At 43.8% G+C, this 20,459-nt stretch overlaps 1 long non-coding RNA gene across 2 annotated transcripts; it reads left to right on the forward strand.

Moving 5' to 3' along the window:
- Positions 1-102: 102 nt before the first annotated feature.
- Positions 103-19,760, forward strand: LOC144220182 (uncharacterized). Of its 2 annotated transcripts, none has more exons than XR_013331649.1 (3): positions 103-747; positions 10,659-10,759; positions 19,490-19,760. It is a non-coding gene; the product is annotated as an uncharacterized LOC144220182 (long non-coding RNA). The 2 variants fall into 2 exon arrangements; XR_013331648.1 differs by lacking the exon at positions 103-747 and adding an exon at positions 5,945-6,134.
- Positions 19,761-20,459: the final 699 nt, after the last annotated feature.

A 20,459-nucleotide genomic window follows, 5' to 3' on the forward strand; every position in this document is an offset into this window, starting at 1 on the left:
CAGCACACAGAGCAGGCCACATACTTCCTCTCTCTGATTTTAGGGCATCTGCTGATCGCTCACTGCTGGGAACAGAAGCTGAGTAAAGACGGGACGAGCAGGAAGCACACACTCTGCACACCAAAGCCCCTGAACTTGCAAGTAGAAGGCAGCAGAATGTGCCAACCTCCCTCCCTTCTTCCCCCTTCAGGGACATTCTCCAGAGGACGATGGCCAAAACTGTGAGGTCTGCTCGGCACTTCCATCCTGGGTAGCAAAGGCCTGATATAACCCCATCAACATCACCTGGGTTCCAGGCCTGCCTTTGGCAGGTAACTGTACTGCGCACGATGAGAAAGGGCCCTCTGGCCATGTTTTGTGGGCCCACCACTGCCCACACGCTGATTCCCCTGGACTACACCCCACCGAGACCCTCGGGAGTGGGTTAAATCCTTGGAGTGTTCCTCCAGCATTTACTGCAGTTCTTTTGTTTCATCCTTGTGTCACTGGTAACAGTGCAGCTTCCTGAGTTCTGGGACAGATGGAGAGCTGGGCACAGGCCCGGGCCATCTCCCACTTCCAGTTATTGCCGGAACAACCCACCTTGGGAACAACGCGGATGCTAGAAACACTGACAGTGCACACCGCCAACCGCATCAGGAGGGCCTGGTGTTGTTGCTTCCACGCTTAACGGGAAATAAAAGGCCTACTAAAACCACCTACAGGATGCAAAGCCCCACTCAGAGCAGTGGTCTGGAGGTAGTAACTGTAAGTAAAATTAAGCTCTTCTTTCCATCAAGTGACAAATGAACAGAATTTTAATGACTGACTCCTCCCAGGAGCCTGGGCCACCATCAGAGCAAACCAAAGCCACTGGTAATTATATCCAAAGTAAAACATTCTCTGGATAGAAGAAGGAATGTTTAAGAATTGAATCCTTTCAGGGCACCTGGGTGGTTCAGTTGGTTAAGCATCCAACTCTTGGTTTTGGCTCAGGTCTCACGGTTCGTGAGTTCGAGCCTCACATCAGGCTCTGTGCTCTCTCTCCTTCTCTCTCTGCCCTTCCCCCATGTGTGCATGCATGCTCTCGCTCTCGCTCTCAAAATAAATAAATAAACTTAAAAAAAAAAAGAATTGATTCCACTCCTGCTAGGACAGCAAGGAAATGAAAGCTTCTTTGTGTTTTAAATCATACTTATTAAAAATACCAGTAGGAGCACCTCAGTGGCTGTCGGTTGAGCCTCCAACTCTTGATACAGGCTCAGATAGTGACCTTATGGTCCTGAGATCAAGCCCCGCATCAGGGTCCAATCTCAGTGTGGAGTCTGCTTGGGGTTCATTCTCTCTCTCTTTCTCTCTCTCCCTCTTTTTCTCTTTCTCAATGTCTCTCTCTCCCTCCCTCTGTCCTTCTCCCCTGCTCATGCTCTCTCTCTCTCAAAATCAGTAGACATTTAAAAAATATACCAATGTATGCAAATACAAAGAAAATGCTGTGCCAAAGGGACACCACTCTTTACCCCAGACCCTACTAGACATTCTAATTTTGAAGTCCTGGAAGATACAAACATCTTTTACAGTTGCTTCCAGGCAGAGCCAATGTTCCTTTCAACTTCTAAGATTAAGGAATTGTCGAGACGCCTGGGTGGCTCAGTCGGTTAAGCGTCTGACTTCAGCTCAGCTCATGATCTCACAATTCGTGAGTTCAAGCCCCACGTCGGGCTCTGTGCTGACAGCTAGCTCAGAGCCTGAAGCCTGTTTCAGATTCTGTGTCTTCTTCTCTAACCCCCACCTGCACATGCTGTCTCTCTCTCTCTCAGAAATAAATTAAAAAACATTAAAAAAAAAAAAAGGAATTGGCCATGAGATGAGGAGGAAAGATCTGGACTGTGTGTACCTTGCTCTAACTCTTGTTCACCATGACATTCCAGCCAAGTCATTTTGCCAACAGCTCTGAGGGGCTGAGGTTAAATAATCACACATAAAACAGACAAAAAAAAAAAAAAAAAAANAAAAAAAAAGGACCATGGTGGAATTAAAGATGACATTTTTCTATGTGGAAGTATTGGCCAAAATGTGAATAGTTTCAAAAAGGTTATTATTATCCCTCCTGCCCCCAACTTGTTAATCATCAACTTTTCTCACTTCATCTGTATGTTGCCCAAAATGTGGTTAAAGAATAGCAAGGAAAGAAGGAACCTTCACAAATCCATCTGCTCTGCTCATTGGAAATGCAACAAATCTGGAGAAGGTATGCTGCAAAGAGAGGACTCTTCTCTTAGCCACAGGCAGAGCCCCCTGGGATGCATGGGGAATCTTGGCTGAATGAATGAACCAATGAAAGAATCAAGCTGTGACTCAAAGCAGAGAAACTGAGCTGGAAATGCTACCTAAAATTCCCAGGGTCCCACTGAGAGACTAGTTTAGGCTTTATATTTCCCAGACTGTCCCACTGTGTAGAAGCTGTTTTTGTAAACATTGGACACACTCTCTCTCTTTATTCAGGTGATCTGTGGTATCTGCAAACCAATTATACTGAGCTTCTGCTGAGTTTGCCCCAATACCGCAAGAGCACTCTGGGCCCACATGGCAGGAAACTACAGTATTGGCCATGGCATCCTAAATGCTCTCCCTCCACAACTACATTCTTCATTTACCCATGTGTTATCTGACACACTCAGCCTGAAGTGCCACCTTCCTTTTCTTGCAGTGGGCATCAGAACGTCTCAATACAATGGCCTGGTTCATTACAAATACTATTATCGTGACTAAAATTTCACTCATTTTACTTCATAGCTTAGCTCCTGGGGATAGAGACATCCTTGCTGCAAACTAGTGCAGCCCACCAGCCAAGGTCACGAGCTCCAGTTCAAGGGTGCTGGCCAGAATGGGGAGAAACCCCAGCAAGAGATGCAGGGGTCAGCAGGCCTGCTGTACATGGACAGCCACTCTCCCTCCTGTCCCAGACAATAAATTCGGCTCTCAGACACCCATTGCCATGGTGGCAGGCTACTGAGATAGCCTTGTTTATATAATCACCTTTGGTAAACAGCCCTTTATAAGTCTAGCACACTTTACTATTCATTTTGTTTTAAGATAGAAAAAACACTACAGTTGAGAAGTGTTGGCCAAATAGATTTTTTTTTCTTTTTTTTTCTTTTCAGTTACAGCTACTTAAGAATGAAATGCTCTCCACTTCCTACCCTATCCCACCCCCTCCACCATGGCCAATGCACAGCCTGCCTGAGGCACAGAGAAGCTCCAGGATTTGTCACTCAGAGGATTTTAGATTACCCCCCCCACACACACACACACACACCAGCTAGAATTCCATGAAAACTGCCTGCAAAGTCAGGAACAGAATCCCAAGTTTCCAGTTCCCAGTCTGTGGCTAGCATTATCCCTACATGCTTGGGCATCTAAAGTTCATTCTCAGTTGAAATCCAGTAACAGCGTCACTGGTAAGACACCCAGTATTCACCTACAGTTGCATATACACACAGGGTGGGTAGGAAGAAATCAAAGTAGCTGAGTCTTCTTTTCTGCTTCCTCTCTGTACCTCCATCCTTTTGGAATAAGGGGCTTCTCGTCTGACACCTCCGAGCTGAGAAATCAGGAAGGCAGAGGTAGGTTGAGGGAGAAGAATAAGGAGATTAGAAGATGTCCACCAATGAGGGGGGAGGGGAGAAGAATAGAGAAGTAGCAACTAGTCTGCAATCAACCAGTTAAACTTCACTGCCAACCTGTTGGGTACCTCGGCTGTAGCAGCCCCATTCCCTCATTCAATCTGAGCCTCCTCTTCCAAGTAGAACAGCTATCATTCAAGACACTTCCCACTCCTGGCAGTGAGGAATTTCTTCTGCCCTATATCTATCAATCACATCTTTCTTTGTCACAATGCTCACTTTCACAGCATTCTGGAGAAAAACATTAAATGCAAACATGCTGCCAGTTCTTGAAGCAGAAATGAAATAAATCCATGATCATAAATATTCAATGAGCATCCTGAATCCAGAAAGGTATTTAGCTTCTAAGAAAGATTTCCCTGCTTTCTCCCAGCCCACCGCCCCATTTTTGCTGCATTCCAATTTGTAAACATTTTCTCTCATTGCGAATGCTAGAGGGCCACACAGCTGCTTGGTCTGTGATGCGATCTGTTTTCTTTTTATAGCAAAAGGTCTATGAGGTTTATTTTTGTTGTTTTCTTGAGGATTTACAAGAAGTCTCCTGGGACCAATATCCCCAAACTACTACATTCAGTTTCCTGACAGGCAACATATTTTAGAAGAGACCTGCAGACAGAAGTCCCAGCCAGGCATATACATATCCCACCCAGAGACAGTCCACAGGCACCCAGAATCAGCGGTCAGGGAGCACCATCAGTTACAATAATTCACTTTGCTCTTACCGCTTAAAACCCTGTAGTGAAGAGATATTGTACTCACATCCAGGGGTCTGTCCTCCCCATTCTACATGGTGTTCAGTTGCTGGGTAATTGCTGTCAATTCTTTCCTGGAGAGATCATTAGTTTCCTACGGCTGTCACGCCCAGTGGGTCTGCAATCATTTACTTGCCTTTTTCCCTTGAGCTTTCTCTGCCAGTTCTGGCCAAATCACATCTAAAAGCTTATTAAGACATCTGTTCAGCTCACAATGTTTTGTGGCTTTCTAGTCTGCTCATCACAGCTTCTGAAAGTCTTGGGGCTTCAGGTTTTGTCGGACTGCTCCCTTCCGCCAGCAGAGGACCTGTAAGACTGCCCTATGGAAGAGCCGGGGAATAATTCACAGATGGGAGGAATGCTTTTGAATGAAAGAAATGAAGTCTGTACTCTGCCAGCAGTGATGCCAGGAGAAGACAGGGATGTGCATGTTGTAAGGGATGGAGACTGAAGGAAGGGTCAAGATGTATTATGGTAACAACAGTCCACCCTCCTCGGCAGAGAGTTCCAGCAGTGACTGCAGCAGCACAGGAGACAAGAAGCTGGATGAGCAGCTGTTTCAGTGTTTGTAAGGCCACAGTCTGTCTCACAAATGCCCCTCTGAGTCTCTGGCGGGGTGGGGGGAGGGAGAAGACAGGGAGCAAAGCTGTCCAAGTGCTGTCTATGGTCCTAAACATCACAGGGGTGTCCTCCAGACCACTTGTAGGAACAACAGAAAACTAGCTCCCCAACAGAAGCAGTCCTAGAAAGGAAGAGGGTTTTCATTTTGACTTGAGCCTTATCAGCACATTTTCCTCATTTCTAAAGAAGCATTGTTGGTCCTGAAGATGGGAGAAGGACTGTCAATGCAAACCCTCTAAGCACCCTCCCTGCTCAAGACGTGGCCCCCATTTCCTTGAGGGTACTAGCTCTTATGGGCAACAGGCTGGGATTCTGCCATGGCCATTATTTGGCTTATACCAAGGGCAGAATAGCCAGACTCATGGCAGCGCATTACAGGGAGACTAACTGGGAGGCAGCTCTGGGGAGATAAAGCGCCAGTAAAATGACAAGCTTATTTTTAGTACACAAGAGTCGTACTAGCTTATCCAGAAGTGATCACTGCTGGGATACTGCCATCACCCCTGGAGGACAAGTGAGGTTAGAACAGAGAGGAATGTGCTTCACTCCCTACATTAAAGATACTGGCCCTGATAAGGGCCGAGGCCAGACGCCAGGTGAGAAATGTAAACTGAATGTGACAGAATCACATATGCTGATACCTACACGCTCAAAATCCAGGCCAGGAGTCATTGCTGAGCCTTCCGTGGTCGCTTCTTTCCCTAGACAAGGCAATTATGACCTTATCTGTGCTCTTACAGTTTTCTATAAGCTCCTGTTATGGATTGATTTGTGTCTTCCCCGGAATTCTTATGTTGAGGCCCTAACCCTCATTGTGACTGTATTTGGAAATGAGGTCATAAGGGTGGGGCTCTAACCTGATAGAATTAGTGTTCTTATAAGACAGACATCAAAGAAAGTCAGTCTCTTCCCGTTCCCTCCCTCATTCTCCCCTCGTCATATTCCTACCCACCTCAATTCCCACCCTCAGTCTCAGGAAAAGGCCATGTGACAACAGATCAAGAAAATGCCACCTGAAGGTCAGGAAGAAAGTCCTCACCGAAAACCAAACTCTCCTGGACCTTGATCTTGAACTTCTAGACTCAAGAATTGTGAGAAAGTAAATTTCTATTACTTAAGACACTCAGTCTATGGCGTCTTGTTATGACAGCCTGAGCTAAGACAGCTCCCTTCACGGTGTAATTGCTGGACAGATTCAAGATTGGTATTCCTACTTAGACTAAAGTCCTTGAGGACAGGAACCCTGTTTTGCTTATCGTGTATTCCAATGCCTGGCATGGTTCCTGGAACATAGTTATTCTTTAATGTGGGTTAAGTGGATGTCAGAAAAAACTAATAACTAATTGCTTTTCCTAGTCATTAACTGGTCTTCATGAGCCTGTGGATCCCATGAGAAATAGAGAAGTGTCACCAAGTCAGTAAACCTTTTTCTGCTTCCCCCACAGATGAGGTAGGCTATGGTTCCTGAACGTCCAAGAGATAATAAATAGATGTAGTCCTTCTCCTCTCTCCCTTCCTCCCCAAAACAGGAGCACAGCTTCTGGGAGAAGAATTACCAACTTCAAGATAGGCCCTACCAGTGATACAGATCTGTCAGCACCCCCAAGGACTGGACAGCGCCACAGCCCCTCTAGGAATTTTCTTCTCCCTACCCTCAACCCCTGTGGGGTAAAACCACAAAAGCTAAAGACAAACCAAAACAAGGAATACCAAATTATAATAAAACCAATTCCCATACAATAGTCTACCTTCCATGCATATATTCCTCCCTCCCACTTCTTAAATCTGTTTTGATCAGGCTTCTTTCTGCCCCCAATTTTCTCACTAAATACTGGTGATGTTGTAGCGTACTACACATTGTTGAAGAGTGTGGGCAAAAAGAAGTATAGAATCGAGGAGAGGATTCTTTCTTGCTTAGTGTGCTAGGGGTGAAAAGGAACTGCAAATTTCTCATAGAGAAGGGTAGGTCTGGGATGGGTGGTGGAGGATGTGTAGGATTTTGTTAGGTAGAGAAGGGTAGAGGAGATAGGCTGATGAAACAGCGAGAGCAAAAAAGGCAGAGTGGTCTGGAAGTGCAAGTCATGAATGGGAAAGATGAGCAAAGAAACTGTTGCAGCTCAGGCTAATATTACATGGGCGATGATCCAGAGATCACATTGTAAAGTTGGGCTGCGAAAACATTTTCACATCATGCCAAAGACGTCGGTTTGTATCTTGCATTTGTGATAGGGAGCCCTAGAAGTTGGTAAGCAGAAAAGAAACTAGTTATGTTTTACTCAACTTGGAATTCAAGAATTCCAAGAATTGGATTGATTATAATTATGGGTTAATGCTACACTTTCAAGATTGTAGGCACATGGCTTTCTTTCTCTTTCTTCCTTTATTTCTTCTTTAATTCCTTCCTTTCCTCTCTCCTCCTTTCTTTTCATTTGAATTAATAGATCTTATTTTTTAGATCAGTTTTAGGTTTACAGAAAACTGGACAGAAAGTACAAACAGAAAGTTTCTGTGTACCCCCCCACCCATTACTGCCCCTGCCCCTTGCCAGTTTCCTCTCTTATTAACATTTTGCATTGGTGTGGAAAATGTTACAATTGATGAGTCAATACTGATACACTATTACTAAATAAATCCATGGTTTATACCAGAGTTCTTTCTTTATGTTGCATAGTTCCACAGGTTTGGACAAATGTATAGTGAGGTATATACACCACTACAGTATCAAATGGAATAGTTTCACTGGCCTAATGCTCTACCTATTTATCCCTCCCTCCCCCCAACTCCTGGCAACCACTGAACTTATTACTATCTCTACAGTTTTGCCTTTTCCCAGAATGTCATATAGTTGGAATCTCACAGTATATAACCTTTTCAGTTGGCTTCTTTCACTTAGTAATATGTATTGAAGGTTCCTCCATGTCTTTTTATGGCTTGATAGCTCAATTTTTAATCACTAAATAATATTCCATTCTACAAATATATTTGTTTATCCATGCACCTATTAAAGGACATCTCAGTTGCATCCAAGTTTTAGCAATTATGAATAAAGCTGCTATAAACATTCATGTACAGGTTTCTGTGTTATACTTTTTTAAAAACCTCATTTGGGTAAATACTAAGGAATACCACTGTTAAGTCATATGCTAGGAAAATATTTAGCTTTATAAGAAACTGCTATACTGTCTTCCAAAACAGCTGTAACATTTTGCATTCTCACCAGCTGATTTTACATTGACCTAATTGCCAAATGAAATGGTAACTTTCAGTGCTTACCTTATGTGATTTCTCTGTTGCATTAGGCACTGCTATCATTCCTTCATCACACTTCCTTCTTCTTTGGTTTCTATGACTCAGTCTCTCCTCAGTCTCCTACCATCCCTTAAACTATTTCTTTTTCTCATTCAGGGGCTCTTCTTTCACTGGTCCCTTAAGTGCTGCAAGTCCCTGAGATTCTATCCCTGATTGCCTTCTCTGCTCATTTTCTCCTGTGGAAAATCTCAGTTACCCACCTCCCCACCCCCCCGCTGCTGCTGCCCACATTCTCCTCTGCTGCCTAGATACAGGCTTCTTTAGCCTCAATCACTTACTCTGAAGCTCCATATTTTAAGCACCCAACCATTTAACAGACATTTTACTTGGATGTCCCCGATCAACATGTTCACACCAAATCATCATCCTTCTTTCAAACCCATTCCCTTTCCTGTGTCCCCATCTTGGTGAGGGACTCCACCTTTCATCTACCTGCCTGCTTCTCTAATCTGGAACATGCCTCCCATGCCTGATTCTCCTTCCTCCACTCCCACATTTCATAAGTTACCAAATCCTTCTGATTTGAGACAGTATCATACAGAGATTAAAAATGAGAGTTTTGAGGTCAGATTGCCAGGGCTTAAATCCCAGCCCTGCCACTTACTCTGGGCAAGTTTCTAATGACTCTAAACCTATTCTCTCATGTGTAAAACAGAATAACAGTTTTTACCTCACTGGGTTGTTGCAAAGATTGAATGAGATAGTACACATACTGTACAATGCCTGGCACATAGAAAGCGCTCAGTAAACATAAGCACGGCTATATGGTTGTTATGTACATGTTCTTTAGTCTGTTCTCTCTTCTCTGGCTGCATTGCCACTGCTTTGATTCAGTATGTCATCATTTCTCACCTGAACTATCACAGTGGTCTCTAACTGGATGCTAAAGATATTTCCTGAAATTCTGCTTGTGATTATCTCAACTTCGAAATTGGGATGAGCAAAATGAAGTCATTTTCAGCTTGTGTAATGGAATCTGCTGCTGCAAGATGAGGTTTTAACAAGGGAAAAGTAGGCCAGACTAACATTCAGGATGCTGATAGTGAGTGTACTTTGGCTCACAATGCATCTTCAATAAAAGATAACTTTGCAGACGTCAATATAACCTGCCTGGATAGCTGCTGGGATTTCTTGACCCTCAGAAAAGACAGAGCCATTGAGCCAACAGTGTTAAATTTCCACTCTTTGGACTGGGCCTTAGAAGATCACTGAGCCATCAAGAGGTAAGCTCCCCTCTCTGATAAGTCAGAGTTAGAGGAAAGGGAGTAATGAGAAACATCTCTTTTAGTTTGTTTCAAGCTGGCAAACTGGCGTACAGACAGATGAGCTGCACTGCAGGAGGAGTCATTAACACTGGGTCCATCTGCCAACCAATAGGTGGCAGCGCCTAGGTCTTTGGTGCCAGGCATTTTGCCTTTGTTTATGGAACTGTCATCCTCTGTGCCTCTGGACAAAGAGCATCTTATGACCAGAGCATTCAGGAGATATGGAGACTGCTGATCACAGAACAGAAGTCTGCATGCAGAAGCTGCCTGCCATGGTGTTTCATGTTTCACGTCCTGCCCACTCCCTCCCCAATCTTAACGTATGTGATCACCATCAGAATGTTCTTTTCACAACAAATGCGGTAGTGCTTCCTTTTTGCTTATAACCCTCATGACTCACGTTACCCCAGAACAAAGTCCAGGAAGACACAAATCCACACGTGGCCTGGTCTTACCACTGTCTCCAACCACCACCTCTGCTGACACCCCACCCACCCGTTCTGTATGCTGGCTTGGCCACAAGTGTACTCAGGACACCTTAAAAGCACCATCCTGTCATTTTGCTTGTAATACTCTTTATATCTTTCCCAAACTCCTTCTTATCCTTCAAACCTGATACAAGGTGTCCTCTCAGAAGATTCCTCCAATGCTACTCTATCCTCCAGGTTCCTGAGGCCCAAATCCCAGGTACCCTGAGTCTAAATCTCAGCCTGGCCACTTATCTTGGGCAATGAATTTAATAAATCTAAGCTCCTTTCCTTTGGTTATATGGGATCTGGGAAAGAGGTAAAAAAACATTGTAAGCAAAAATGGCAGGATGGTACTTTCAAGGTGTTCTGAGTACCCTTGTCGCCAAATAGGAAGAATGACAGCTTTTACCCATTGGGCTGTTACAAACATTGAATAAGACTAATACAAAATAATGTAACTTTTAAACCTCACTGTAAATATTTACCAAACTGGACTGCAAGTGTGTGATGTCAGTATTCTTGGCCTCTCTTCCTACCTTCTGATTAAAAAGGCTTTTCCATTCACTTCCTCTTCTCTAGGGAGAATGTTCTAGCCAGAGAAGCTCCTGGACTTCAGGATGCATAATTAGAGGACAGCAGAGAAGGGAAAGGAGAAGATTGACTTGTCAACAGAGGCCAAGGTAATCTGTATAACAAAAGAGCTGGGAGAGAAAGAAGTGCCATGAAGGATGGAGAATGGAACCAGGGTGGTGGTAAACATAAGCTTGTAAACATTGTGGAATGTGAGAGAATTTGGGGGTTGGGGGTAGAAGGTGGGAGGAGGATGTGAAAATTGTTTCTGGGAGTTTAGGAACTGGGTTTCCTTTAATTTTGTAAGAACAACAGGTAAATGATTACTATTTTTTAATTACATTTGCTCTTTGGATTATGATTATTTGACTACGTCACTACAAACACTAGACCACATGAAACTCAAATTCTTTAGGGTTACCCTTCTTTACAGTGTCTTTGCTCTCAGACTCAGCTTTTCCAGACACAGGGACTGTGCCTCATTACTTTCTGTAAACCCAACGCAAGCACATAGCCCGGCACATGGCATATAAACAATAAATGCTTGATGAACAAATAAACATATTCATGCTTATACAACTGGGCCATAGACTCCTATGAACAAGTCCACGCTCTTATTTTTCCATGTGTCCAAATAAATCATTGAATGCTGGAGTTGAATGGTGGCACCCAAAAAGATATGTCCATGTCATAATCCCCAGAGCCTAAGTGTTAAATTATATGACAAAAGATATATTACGTTAAGGATCCTGAGAAGAGACAGTTATCCTGGATTATCCGGGTGGGCATGAAATTCAATCACGTGAATCCTTGTAAGAGAAGCAGAGAGAGTTTTAAGGCAGGAGAGGAGGCCATGTGACCTCAGAAGCAGAGATTAGAGGGACAAGGTCACAACCACCTGGAGCCATCAGAAGACAGATGAGGAAAGGAAGAATTATCCCTCTAGAGCCTCCAGAGGGAGTACCGTCCAGCTGACACCTAGATTTTAGACTTCTGGCCTCCAGAATGTGAGAGAAGAACATTTTATTGTTTTAAGCCGTCGAGTTTATGGTGATTTGTTACAGCAGCCACAGGAAACTAATGCAAATGCCTTATACATAATGGATGTTCAATAACTCTTTGTCAATTACCTGTCTGGGTCACTTAGAATCATAAGCTGTGCTTCCTTTACAAAGTCACTCACCGACGTTTTGTGGCGAAGAGCCAAGGGTTCTACTATGTCACTTCAGCACTTGTGATGGCTAGTGTAACCAAGGGGCCCCTCAGTACCATGGGAGAGACCATTGGGTTCCAGAGGCTAAGTGTCTACTGATTACACATTCTTACAGAATGTCCTTCACTCATTCCTTCAGGAAGGATAGTACAGTAGGGAAGTACTTGATAATGGCATGATGCCAACAGAAGAAATGTCTCGTGCCATACAGGGTGAACAGCCACCCTCACTGGGGCCACTCCAAATGGCAATCAACTCAGGCTGAGTACTCAGCAGTCTACCTACAGGGAACACCACTGAGCTGAAAGCAAGCAAAGTGAGACTTTCAGTTCCAAATTCTGTACAACAGTACATACACACACACACACACACATATACACACACACTGTAAACTTGCTCAGGCAACCCTGCAGACACAATTTCAAATATGGTAAAGGAAAGTCTGGAATTAACACGAACATCTGCTCAGAAGTAAACATCATAATTTCAGCATCATTTCTCCTACTATGTTCCTCAGAGGACAGAGGCCTTCTTCTCTCAGGGCTGGGGAAGACTCCCAGCCAGCAAGCCCAAGACCCTTGAGAGGCCACTCAAATTCCCCCAACCACACACACAGATTACTAGGTGATCAATGTCTGCTATGTGATCTTCCAGAGAATATTGTTAAATCTGCTGGACCCAGTTTTCATATGAATGATCCCATTTTAATCAATTGCTCTGTCAGTAAAGTATTAACATAATATCCCTCTGATATTAGAGTAAATACTATGATGCATCTCACCCCTCCTTCCCACCTCCCACTTCCCCTTATCCACATGACTTTCTTCCATAGCTCTTTCAACATGCAGCTTTCAGCAAGCATGACCAGGTTAGATGTGATTTGATAGTAATAGTGTCCACCACCTACAAAAGGAGACATCCAGTTTGATGGAAATGCTCATACTACATCAACTGTTTCCACACCACTGTTTATAGAAGACTATATACACATGGATTTCCCATCTCAATTCCCTTTTAATAGCGGCTGAGGTAGGAGTGGGTAGAAGTAAGGGCAGAAGAAGGTAATTTAAACACTCCACCCACAGTGTGCTTCATGACTTTGGGCAGGTTATATAACTTTCTTGGGCCTTAATGTCCTCATCTGTAAAATGGGAATAATAATGGTACCTATTGGCTCCATCAGGCAACTGAAAGAATTACCTGTGGGAGTAGATGACAAGTACTTAATATGGGACCTGGCACAGAGTAAGCACTCAGGAAATATTAATTGTGCGTGTGCACATGTATGAAGTCAACCAGAGGCTACATTCTCTAGTTAGATTTCCAAATCCTTTCCAACATTTAATTCTTCTTCCATTTCTTCTTTATAGTTCCCAGGGGCTGCTCCAGAAAGAGCTCAGTCCCTTAGCTTTACCCAATATACAGCATGACACGGCATTTGGTTTCAGCACAGACCTTTGCTGGGGTCAAATGTCCCTACAGAGGAGGGGAATTAGGATTTCAAGTAGAGCCAGCCATCAGGGAGGCTCTGCAGCCTCTCCCCATACTCAGGCTACCACACGCTGACAATCAGACATGTGTATGCTCGGAAAGAGGGGCTCTGACTTGGTAGGCTCCGCTCCCCAGGAAAGTGAGGATCTATTTATGAAATGGAGGGCAAGCTTCAGGGGAACGCTTTGCCTGAAATCAGCCTTCCTCACATTCAGCCTCTCCCTTCCCCTGCTTATTTCCCAATTCAGACTTCCTCTCAAATTGGTTACTGTTTCTATTTTCAGTTTCAGTTATGGATTAATCAAGCAAATTTGGCCCTCATTCTTTTGCCAAAAGTTTTATCACACGGCAAACACACAGTTGTCATCAGCATCAGTTATCGTGTGTGCATTATTTATTTACTTTTAGTGTTTATTTATTTATTTTTAAGAGAAAGAGTGAGAGAGCACAGGCAGGAGAGGGGGAGAGAGGGAGGGAGACACAGAATCTGAAGCAGGTTCCAGGCTTGGAGCTGTCAGTGCAAAGCCCAACGCGGGTCTTGAACCCATGAGCCGTGAGATCATAACCTGAGCTGAAGTCAGATGTTTAACTGACTGACCCACCCAGATGCCCATACGGTCCATTATTTAAAGTTAAAATTCTGTCACAACTTTACAAGGAGAAGAGATTCCTACAGTGAAAGCAGCAGGAACCGAAATGACGCTGACCTTGAGTATGCCCAGAATTAGCCCCAGAGATATTTATCCCCAAGAGCTTTAAATAATCTTAAAATAGTTAGATCTCTCAGGAATTTCTCATTATTATCATAGTCAAATTATTTGCACAATGAAAATATACTTAATTAGGTGAGCTTCAGCAGTCTTCAGGAGACAGGGTCAACCTGAGAAATTACAAAATATGAGCCTCTCTGTGTAAGAGTCCCAGGTGAAGCCTATGCCCTCCCTCTTCTCATGGTTTTCTCTGGGAATAAGGCTGTGCTTCTCTTCAGCAAAGGCTGTGTCTGGATTTGCTGTTATAGGTGAAGCTTTCATTTTGGGGCTTCAATCAATCTTCCTTGGGACTCAGACCTTGGGAAGAATTCACAGATCCCCTTCAGCACTTCTCCAAGGGGGTTTTCCCCAAATCCTGGGTGAGGATAGTTCCATGCATTCTGGGCAGATGGCCTCTTTGATGGTCATTTGTATCTAGCCCAATGTGGGAAGAGGGCAATAGAGGAAAAAGGTGGGGAGCAGAAGGAGGAACACAGGAGGAACATGAGAAGACAATGAGCACACCAGAGTGAGAATGCACCTAACAAAGTGGAGGGCATACTCAAGCTCAATCCCTTCCAATCTCTACCCCTTCCCAAACTACAAGTGTTCCACCAGCCCAATCTCTGCTTATTGAGTATTTGTTACATTAATGCAGGGATTTCTTCTGATAGAATGTATTTATTGCATTTTCATAGTCTGCATCATGTTTATCAATATTTTATTTTAGAATTAAAACTAGAGGTAAGGCAAACTTGAAAACAATTATGTATATGTATATATTATGTATGTGTATATCCATTCTTTCTCTTTAAAATTTATAATATACAGAGGCACTTGGGTGGCAGAGTCAATTACCTGTCAATTTCAGCTCAGGTTATGATCTCACTGCTTATGAGCTTGAGCTCTGCATCAGGCCCTTTGCTGACAGCTCAGAGCCGGGAGCCTGCTTCAGATTCTGTTTCCTTCACTCTCTCTCTCTGTCAAAAATAAATAAACATTAAAAAAATTTAAGGGGCACGTGGGTGGCTCAGTCAGTTGGGCATCTGACTCTTGGTTTCGGCTCAGGTCATGACCTCGCAGTTTGGTGGGCTTGAGCCCCGTGTCAGGCTCTGTGCTGGCAGCTTGGAGCCTGCTTGAGATTCTCTCTCTTTCCTCTCTGCCCCTCTGCCACTCACACTATTTCTGTCTCTCTCAAAATAAATAAATAAATAAACTTTAAAATTTTATATTTATAACACACAGAAAGGTGTACAAATCATAAGTGTACAATGCATTGAACTTTCAGAAACAGAACAGACCTCTGTAACTAGCACTTTGGTCAACTAAATAAATCACCAGTAACCCAGAAGCCCTCCTCATGCACTTTTCTCTCTGAGAGAAAAGAGCATATGTGCACACACGTAGAGGAGGTGCAGAGGAAGGGGGACAGCAAATCCTAAGCAGGCTCCACGCTCGGCATGGGGCTCGATCCCACTACTCACCACAGTGAGACCATAACCTCGGCTGAAATCGAGAGTCAGATGCTTAACTGACTGAGCCACATAGCCAGCACCCACCCCATGCACTTCTAATTACTACTTTTATCCCCAAGAGTAGCCACTCTCCTGATTGTTAACAAGTTTTGCCTATTTTTGAACTTATATGAGAGGAATCAAATAGGATGTCCTTTTCCTCTCGGCTTCTTTCATTCCACATTTTATGTGTGAAATTCACCAATACGGTTGCTAATGGGTCTACTCTGTTCACTCTCATGGCTATACAGTGTTCCATTGTATGAATACTCCACAATCATTTATCCATTCTTCTACTGATGGGCTTTTGGTTAGTTTAATATTTTGTGTATTGAAAACAATGTGGCTATAAACACTCTTACATGTGTGTGTTTTGGTGAAGACATATATGCCATGTTTACCTAGGAAGTGGAATTGCTGGGTCATAGGCGTGCATATGTTCAAACTCAGCAGATGTTTCTATGTGCATTTCTCACAATCACATATATCCTATCAGTCTCTGCGAATCCTATAAGGCATGTGAGAGTTCCAGAGGCAGGAGTGCTGGGCACTTCTGTCTATTCCTCACCACTGTGGGAGACCACTCTTCAGAAAGATATAAGAAGAATAAACCTTTAACTCTAGTTTGCTTTTGTTATTTTTCATAAGTATGTTAGAGCAAAAGAACTATCACCACCACCTGAATATCATTAACTGGAAAATTACCTGCAGAGGAAGCTGACCTCAGACGGCACAGCCTCTGCTCTAGGTCGACAGCAGTCTTTCCCCCTCCACCATTGTAGCCAATCACTCCACCCACAGGGCCCACATCAAATGCCCAATGAATAAAAGGAAGAGGACACTAAGAATAGCACGTTATTTAGTTCATGACTTGTTTTTATCAAATTAGACTTTTAAAGCAATTGAATATATTCCAATGGTGAGAGGTAAAAATGGAAACGGAGGCATAATTACTACTGTGTAAAGCAGGTGGTCCCCGGCCCACAAACGGAGACTCAGGATCTCACTGCCTTACAAAACCCTGCATGCCACCAGACAATTTTATGAAAACAGTAACAGAGCTCCAGAGGACAAATCCCCTCTGGAAGCCTGCTTCTCCGTACTGTGACAGTCTTCTAAAGCACTGCCTCAGAAACTGCCTTATTTTACTTTCATACGTGAAGAAGACTCCAGCGTTTTCAAGTAAAAGTCCAGTGACGTCCTAGACATACCATGTGAATCAGCAATTCCACCTCCCAGCTGTATATATATATACACAAGAGAACTGAATACACATGACCACACAGAAACCTGCATACAAACGTTCATAGCTGCATTATTCATAACCAAAAAGTAGAAACAACACACATGTCAGTCAACCTGATAAATGAACACACAAAATGTAGCATATCCTTACAATGGAATATTATTCAACCATAAAAAAAGAATGAACTACTGATATATCCTATAACATGGATGAACCTTGAAAACATTTAGCTAGGTAAATGAAGCCAGACCCAAAAGATCCCATACTATATGCTTGCGTTTATACAAAATATCCAGAAAAGGCAAATTCATATAGACAGAAAGTACACTGGTGGCTGGCAGGAGGAGTGGGGAAAGCAAGAGAGTGGGGAATGGCTACTAGTGGGTATGGGGTTCCTTTTTTTTTTTTTAAGTTTATTTATTTATTTTGAGAGAGAACATGAGTGGGGGAGGGGCAGAGAGAGAGGGAGACAGAGAGAAAGAGTGAGAGAGACTATCATAAGCAGGCTCCACAGTGTTAGCACAGAGCCTGACATGGGGCTCAAACCCACCAAACTGTAAGATAGTGACCAACTAGATGCTCAACCTACTGAGCCACCCAGGCGCCCCAGGTATGGGGTTTCTTTGGGGGATGATGGAAATGTTCTGGAATAGACAGTGGTGATGACTGCACAACTTTGTGGATATAGTAAAAACCACTGAACTGTATACTTTATTTTTTTTTAATATTTTTATTTATTTCTAGGAGAGAGAGAGACAGCGTGAGCAGGGAAGGGTCAGAGAGAGGGAGACACAGACTCTGAAACAGGCTCCAGGCTCCGAGCTGGCAGTCAGCACAGAGCCCGACGCGGGGCTCGAACCCACGAACCGCGAGATCATGACCTAAGCGAAAGTGGGACGCTTAACCGACTAAGCCACCCAGGCGCCCCTGAACTGTATACTTTAAAAAAGATGAGTGAAATATATCTCGATTGTTTTTAATGTCAAGTTAAGACCAGAGCATTGAAATCAGACAGCTGCTACCTGCACTATGCTGTGGGCAAGCCATTTAAGCCCTCTAAGCCTCAGTCTCCTCCTCTGTAAAATGGAGATAATAAAAGAATGACCTCAAATGGTGTTTGTGAGATTCAGGATGATAGTGTTTGGCACAGAGACCACCCAGAAAGTCCCAAATAAACTATTGTTGATATTAAGATTACAGAAATAGTAGAAACTGGCTTGTAGCAAACACATCTTTTGACATCCCCGGATATACTCATCAACTATTCCTATCAGACCCACTAAAGGACATAGCTTTCTATATAATATGTAAGGAGTTACACCAGTGAGGTTTACTGTTCAGTCCTAAGGGGGAAATCCTGCCATACAAGAAGGCATATCAACAGGCAGAAAAACAGGGGTGCCAAGAGCTGTCTCCAGAGTTCCTGAGGATAACCAATCAAGCAGCTGCTGCCGGGAAACTCTTGTTGGCTGAGAGTCGGCTGAGCAGGATGCCACCCCGCCAACACCCCCAGGGCCTGGGAACAAGGCACCATGCTTGATGGCTTCCCACCTTGCCCCGTGGTCCTCAAGTATGGGCAAACACATGAACACTGGGGCCGCAGGTCAAAGAAGAGGCAGGTGCTGTCACTGGATCTCTGACACTGCTCAGCATGCAGGCCTCCTGGAGGTGGTGGGAGAAAGGTGTGATAATGCCGGTTTCACATCTCTGCGACCCACTCTTGCTGAACAGCCACTGCTCCCTGCAACTGCCTCAATTTGCTGGGGGAGCGCATCAGATTCAATCCCCTAAACAACAAGTTGTAACAGGATCTTTTGAGTTATCAGTTTTAGCAACACCAATGGTCCGCCATAAATCAGAAATTTCCTTGAAAGCAATATTTCAGGGGTGACAGTTCAAAATTAATCCTATAATTACCAAGGACTGAAGAAAGGCCGACCGCAGGGGGTGTTTCTCTTCAGGGTCCTGGGGACTGCTCGTCTTGGTGAAGGCCAATCATGGTGAGAAGATCCTCTTTTTTCTTTTACTTTTTTCTAACTGTGGTTTGATACAATTTTTAAATATCATCACAATTGCTTTCAACTTTTTTTAAAACAACATTTTAGAATATCATTGATTTGCTGTACCGTTCCTTTCTAAGAAATTATTTACCTGTGTATAAAAAATTCTGACTAGTATATACATTTCTTTTCTTGAATTTTGATGGCTTTGCTGGGTGTCATAGCTGCTAAATATCAGCTGATTAACACTGGACTCAGGTAAGTTTAGGATCCACCCCTTACAGTTTGTTTTACTATGGAGAAGCTGCTTAGCTTCTCTGCGCATCAGCAGCTGCTTTTGTAAAATGGACATATTATCTATGTGGTGGAACACTTAAGGACATACATAAGATAGTGTTAAATAAGATAATAGACACATTATGTTATAGAAATATGATAAGTGAATCCAGAATGTACACAGATACCAGCTTTTAATAACCACTATTGTTATTGCTATTTATGGGATTAGGCAACCATGTCTGACTCTAGTTAATATTGCTTTCCTCAAGATTTAGTCCATCTTTTGAGGCTGTAGACACTTGAGGAAACTGGCTTCCTATGAACCCTGTCAATGTATCTGTCACACAGGAAATTCTGGGTTTAAATGATGTTATTTCTCTGACTTCATCTTGCAAAGAAAGCCTCACGGACACCTCGTTGCAGTCACTTGTGTACCACTTCATCATTCTCTTGATTTTGCCTCGCCATCCACTGCTGCTACAACCAGGACCACCAACTGTAGACCTACAGAGTTCCCCACGTGGGACGCCGTTTCTTTGACAACACAGAGTGGGACTCCCTCAGGACACCGCTTGGCACAACCGAGACATGTGGTGAGTTTACACAGATGGAGCCACCCTGAGACTTGCCATGCGGACATTTTGTGGACAAGTCCCAGAATCCTGAACCCCTAAAACAACTTTTACTTGCTAGAGGAGAGCTGCCTCTTCTTGCCTGGAGACCAAAGAGCTCACCTGAGGCCACTGCCTCATAAGGTGGTGCTCCTTTTCCTCAAAATCCTTCCACCTCAGCCAATAATTAGGGCCAGGTCTCAGCACCATGTGAGGAAACAGAGTCCCTGCTCTTGCAGGAACTAGCGTCGTAGAGAAGAACTTTCAGGTTCCATTGTTCTGTACTGACGGAACTGCGGGAACACACGGGTGAAGGACGGTCAGTGGGGTTGATATCAAGCTTGGTTGTTGAGAATTTATTGACACAAAAGCACTCTTTGTGGCTTGGTATCAGCCACAGACACCTGAAGCTGGTATGGTTCCAAAACAGCAGGGTGGTGACAACTAATCGTCAAAGGCTAGGTGGATAGAAATACCATAACTGACAGCAAGGCCAATCTGGCACAAAGGGGCTCTGACCAGTAGGAAGGAATCTGTGGCAAAGGCTAACTGGCCAAGAGCAAGATGGGCAGACAACTGACTAGGGTGTTACTTGACTTATTTAAGAAAGAGAGGGAGCTGAGAGCAGGAGGTTGGTATCAGCTGTTATATTCACGGGTTCACAGGCCACTGGCTGAGAAGAGGTCTTGGGGAAGGACCCTGAAATA

The sequence above is a fragment of the Crocuta crocuta genome, unplaced genomic scaffold, assembly GCF_008692635.1.
Source record: "Crocuta crocuta isolate KB4526 unplaced genomic scaffold, BGI_CrCroc_1.0 scaffold9, whole genome shotgun sequence".
NCBI classification, from domain to species: domain Eukaryota; kingdom Metazoa; phylum Chordata; class Mammalia; order Carnivora; family Hyaenidae; genus Crocuta; species Crocuta crocuta.